A 6,315-nucleotide genomic window follows, 5' to 3' on the forward strand; every position below is an offset into this window, starting at 1 on the left:
CCGCCGGCCCAAAAACCGCACCAAACAGTCACTCTTTGTGGGTGCATTGGTTTTTCGGCAATCACTATTGGATTATCATTCGCCCAAATGCGGCAATTCTTCTGATTGACGAATCCACTGAGGTGAAAATGTGCCTCATCACTGAAGATGATTTTCTTCAATATGCATTTGGATTTGAACGCCCGTTTTCATAACAAGCCTGAATAACTTTAACGCGTAGCTTGATTGTGTATCTTTCCAATGGTTCAAATTCAATTAGACTGAAATTGAAAAATGTCAAATGAAATCCCGAAAAAAATTTGACGTTTAGGATGGTTCACATTTAACATCGGTCCTTGAAATTTAACCGCCCTTTACATAAATGTAATTGGCGCGTACATCCTTTTTGGGTGTATGGCCAAGCTCCTCCTTCTATTTGTGGCGAGCGCCGAACGGCAGATATTTTTATGAGAAGCTTTTTCAAGGCAGAAATACACTCGGGGGTTTGCCATTGTCTGCCGAGGGGCGACAGCTATTAGAAAAAAACCATTTCTTCGTCTGTGTTCTCTCTGAATTCTGACTGGTGGCCACGCACCAATCCACTCGCCTACGGCGGCCGAAGGATGGTTGAATTAAAAAAAAATTAATAAAATATGGGTATGGAAATAAGTTTCCGTTTTTTCTTATCCAAAGCTACGAATTATTACTCCATCTATCAGGCAGCATACGGATTCCTCTGACGAAAAATTCGAGTTTTTTTGACTAGATCTATTCATTGAGCCAGTTTGCGATGCTCTCGTATGAAGTGAATCGCTCTCCAGTAAGTCAGTACGATGCAGAAAACCTTTCTTTGATGCATGACTTCCCGCAAATGCTGTTTTTTCGGGATAAACGTATAGATTTGTGACGTCACATAAAAACTGATCTTTACGCTTCAAACGAATGTCTACTACTACGATCGAGACCTCGCATACTAATCACTGGCATATTACTAGAGCGAACACAAAAATAGTAACAGCAGCGACACCTCTTTTACGAGGGCGGAAATTTATTCCCATACCCAATAAATAAAATAAATAATTGGCGCGTACACTTCTGTTAGGTGTTTGGCGGAGTTGCTGATGCTGTGCCGTGCGTCTTGATGTTGTTTCACAGTTTTAAGCTAACTCCAAACGGCAAATGGTTTTAATCAGGAGCTTTTTTATGGCAGAAGTACAATAGGAAGTTTTGCCCTTATATGTCAAAACGCGATCGCTCTTAGAAACAATTTTTTTCTATTATTTGATATTCATGCACCTGCTATATCAGCACGCATAGCAACGGAGTGGGAGGCAAGATGCCTAAATCTTAGGTCCGTAAAAGCAGGTGCTAAGATGATTCCACCTCATCCTGCATACAATCCCCCCAAAGAAATGCCGAGGATACCTCGCAGGCATACCTCGCGAACATCGGCTGGTACCGAGACTGACTCGTGACCCTACAGGTTTGTATTTGCTCCATGCTCGCTAAGTTGACACGAATCCAACTTTTCCAGTAGTAGACCACTGTAGGTCAAGGGTCATCCTCCCAGCAGTTACGTGCAATGTGGCTGTACCCAGGTACACAGATTAGTCTAATATTCAAGAATTAGGATTTGAAGGATGAGGCCGTGATTTTTTACTTATCAGAAAGCACTTACGGATTACCCCCGTTGACGGGAGTTGAGCTAGGAATACTTTATGTTTCCTCGCAGATACGACGCAGTCCGTGACCTAATCAACAACTGCGTTTAGGTAACCCTGCATCAACTCCTGAAGAATATAGTGCAAAGTTTCCCTCTCCCAATGAATACTAGCATATGAAATCACCTTGCAGCCCCTCATACCAGCTCCTCTAGCAAGCCATTAGAGTGAGCGGCAAGGAGCGTCCAGGAATTTCACTCCTTATGTGTTCAGCAAGAAGGATGAAACTCTGATTGACATGAAGTTCCTAAAAGATACGTGCTAGAAAATCCATCTTAAAAGGAATGAAGAGAAAATTCAAAGCAAGAAACTCCACTTTCGTCCCTACGATCCCACTTGATATATTAGTAAAAAAATTCACACCACCCTTGAAAAGAAGTTATGTGAAATTGATGGATTCCCTATTAAAGGCTTATTTGTGACCTGACATCGAACTGTGAATGATTGTTTAAACTTAAGGGCTGGATACGTGTTCAAATATCGTCTACGTTCCAATTGTTTGACAAGTAACTTGCGCCGAACAAATTATTTGGTCCGTTTCTTTTATTTTGAAGAAAGTTTCGAACTCATAAATGCAAGAACTAAATATCCTTTCAATGGAGCGTAAATAGGCCAGAAACAAAAATAATTACTTTTTGACAAAACGATACAAAAACGACGATAAAAAACGTCAAAGTTATTCGTTTGTTGTTATTTTTAGTTCCTCTTCTTCATACACAAAACGGAGATTACTCAATTTTACAGGTTTTACAAACTCATACGGATTTTTTTCAAACTACTCTCTCAAAGTAGCTATGAACAGCCCGAGAACCGAAAACATTAAAGATAAAAGAAACACAAAATGGACATTTTCGGGCACCGGTAGGCCACGTCGGGTAAACAAACAGACAGATTGGGCGGACGCTATGCTTTACTACCATGGTAGAGAGAATACAGAAGGTAACGAAATCTGCCAACTGCTCTCGGGCTCTCAGTGAATTCGGCAGAATCAGCTGATTTGCTGACGTAATAATTGGACATTTCTTCTAATTTTATTGCTGTATTGTTTATTTTAATTCCCTCATTATTAAAGAGCGTCTTTCAAAAGTGACTCCTAGATTTCAGTAGTAAATAATTCATAGACGGTAACTTTTTTCATGTCATCTTTGACATTTGTACACTAGACAGATTTTGAATTTTACACGATACAACAACACTTTGAAATCACTAAAATTTTTATGGAAATCGACCATTTCACAAGAACCAATAAGAGCATATCGCAAAATTTGCAACATTTTTAGGCGTAAATAAACTTCAGAATGAGTCGACTATTCAAAGGTTGGTAAACAAATTTCAAGGAACTGGTTCTATGCAGGATGGAAAAAGGACTGGCAGACCAAAAACTGTACGTTCTGCTGAGAGTGTTGTTGCTGTAGCGCAAAGTGTTGCTGAAGAACCTTCAACATCGATATTTCAACGTTCTCAACAATTAAGCATTCATGATTTGACTGTGTGGCGAATTTTTCCTGTAGACGTGCTTACGGTGGGCATTTAAACGATGTAACTTTTCACACAACTCTTAAGAGCCTTATTTTGAATAAAAATAGTGAAAGCTGAAAGAATTTAAATTTTTGCATATTTTATTTGAAGAAACTGCTATGCGCGTCTCTTGAAATACGCTTTATATAAAAGTTTCACATCTCCAGTGGGCATCAAACTAAGAATGCAGTGAATGGTAATCCCACCAAAACTAATTCGAGAATCCCTATACACCTTAAAAATGCCCAAACATACGTGTAAAGAATGGATAAAAATATTTTGCTGTGTAAGACGTAACTAAAATGGGGTGCCAATAGCAAAGATATGCCATTACTTTGCAACTGTCAACCTCACTTGCACGTGATGCATCCTGCTAAGACAAACGGCTCTGACGACCGAGACTAGGCGGTATAACTTATAAACATATAGAGGACGCATAGACTCGGGTGTGGTAAGCCAATAACCTGCCTGCCTTAAACTCAACATTATTGCAACCTCCACTAGTGAGGTCATATGTTAAGAACCGGTATGAAAGGATCAACTATATATATGCGTCATTAAAACAGCTGATACTGACTCCCAAGAGACTTTGTCCTTCGAATAAATTCTCCAAATGCACAACTTTTCGATATTCCCCATATTTTAAACCTGGCGAAGTTCTACATATGTACGTACTCTTACATGTTATGACAAAAGTCCACTCATATTTACTATTAATCGAAACCAATGAGCAACAAGGTACTTGCTCCGAACAAATGACATGAACAAGATAACATCAAATGACAAAACAAAAAAAAAACTTAGCAAATTCACAAAAAGACGAAAGCGACAGAATCGAATATCAGGAGATCGCGTTGGGAATATACGAATGCTACAGAGAAACATGACGCGAAATTTTCAAAAGGCCAATAACTATAAAAACACTAATAAAATTGCAGAGTGAACACAAGTAACTCTGCAGCATGTTTTGATTTATGAAGATCGCCTTGTAGAAAGCGCGCACAGTTCATGAGCTAATGCCCGCCGGAATGTTTGACGGACGCTCGTCACTCCGCATCAGCACGAACGATTGTAATTGTCATATTTCATGGCGCAATTGATGCGCTGATCTGATCAGATGACACTGACGCGAGGATCGGATGTTGAAGATGACTTAAAGAATCGAAAGGCAATGGGTTGATTGTGGTTTTCAGCATACAAAGGTGGCTTTTTGTTGCTTTCGCTTTTTGTCAACAACTTCGGTGGGTGGCTTCTACCTTCATCGCGAGCTATGTCAGTGTGAGAATACGCGTTTGAACGTTCGGCCAACGATCGTACCGCAATAGGGACAACCAGCTAGCAGGCCAACTTTGGCGTAGATGAAGTTGCCAATAGGTACGACATGCCAAAGTCACGTTTATGACAGAAAAACATTCGATGTATGTTGTCTTGTCATTGCTTGTTCCCAGGTTGTTTTGCAGTATGTTTGCGCTTGTTTCGACTTGTTGGCGCTGGTCATTGCGGCTAGGCGATTGGAGGTAGATAGGGGGTTGGGCGGCTCAAAACGCCGCTAAGACAGTTCGTGCGTGCATTAATATGCAGCTCCAATGTATGTGTTTATTGTGCTTGAATATGAATGTGCTGGTAATTGTGCGTGTATGACATGTAACATTTCATGTCCTTTTGCGTGCGTACAACAACATATTGCAACATAGCAAACATTAATAACAACATCAGGTTAATAGTAATTCTTTTAATAAACTTGTTAAGCTCCGATCCAGCTCCAACATTTCAGCTGCACAAGCGAACGATTATAATTCACTTAAAGAGAAACTGCAAAAATTTCTGACGTTAATAATGTGAAACTGAAGCTAGTAATTGAGTAAGAGCAAATATAAGAGCAACCGCAAGAGCGACTTACAGCAAAACAACAATAAAGTATTGAGGCTACCAAAGTTTGATTGCTATAGATTTTTTCGCAGAATAAGTATCGGAGCCATCACACAAATATATGGGATTTTGACGCGAAATAAATTTCCTGCTCTCCATTTGTCCATCCCCTTCCCTCAAATATTTAGTCTGGAAGCAAATCATTTATATATATACCGTTGCTGTTTACAACCTCTTCTCACTTCCCAATCAATTTGTTGATGCCGTTCCACCAAAAATCGTCTGGAATGGTGTCAAAGAAATTGTTGAGTCAGTTTTTAAGGAGCCCTTTGTCATCGAAGGTAACGCCCTTCATATGGTTTGACAGGGAACCGAAAAGATAGTAATCGGTCCGTGCAATGACGTTGTCGTGACCGAGTATGGTTTGACCATATAGATCAGGTATTTTCAGGCGAATAGCCTCATTTACGCGGTATAGCTGGGCAATGTAGAGCTCCGTGGCATTCTGTTTGAGCATTTCACAGTGCACCAATTTGAAGGGGACTTTCTTTGTTTTTTTCTTTGAGCTCGTTCCTCCTCGCAATTTTTCGGCAAATTCCATTAAATGAAGGTGATTAAGAATTGTTTCGTGATCGCAGCTCATTTTTTCCGCCAATTCTCGACTGGTTTGGCAACCGCTCTCCTTCAAAAGTGATTTGAGATGTTCTTCATCAAATTCAGAAGGCTGTGGGACGTGAAATCGACGTAAATCTCACCATTTTTGAACTTTGCAAACCATTCCCTCCCCTATGGCACCTTCTAAATACATACATGTCGCAAATGTCTCGGACTGCTTCGACTGCTTGTTGACTTCGATGAAAAACAAATAAGAGCAGGTGTCGAATATGTTGATTTTCGAGCATAGCAACTAACTTAACATAAATTGCACGGATTACATAAATAGCAACGTATTAAAAATATCTTATACATTAAAAAATCTATGGCGCAGTTGTTATTACCTACCGATCAGTACAAAACTTAAATAAGTGAAAGCGCTTATCGTTCCTCAAATTTCCTACTTCGATTTGGTGTACGGTAAGCAAAGTTACGGAACTACATAAAAATAAATTCGATCTAGCTTTAAATAACATAATTAGATTTATATATTTTAAAAGAAAATTTCATTGCATTTCTCCATACAATAAAAACATTCTTGGTTTCAGCTTTGGAGACTGAACTTATTGGATAT

The sequence above is a fragment of the Anastrepha obliqua genome, chromosome 3 (assembly GCF_027943255.1).
Source record: "Anastrepha obliqua isolate idAnaObli1 chromosome 3, idAnaObli1_1.0, whole genome shotgun sequence".
In the NCBI taxonomy this organism is placed as follows: Eukaryota; Metazoa; Arthropoda; class Insecta; order Diptera; family Tephritidae; genus Anastrepha; species Anastrepha obliqua.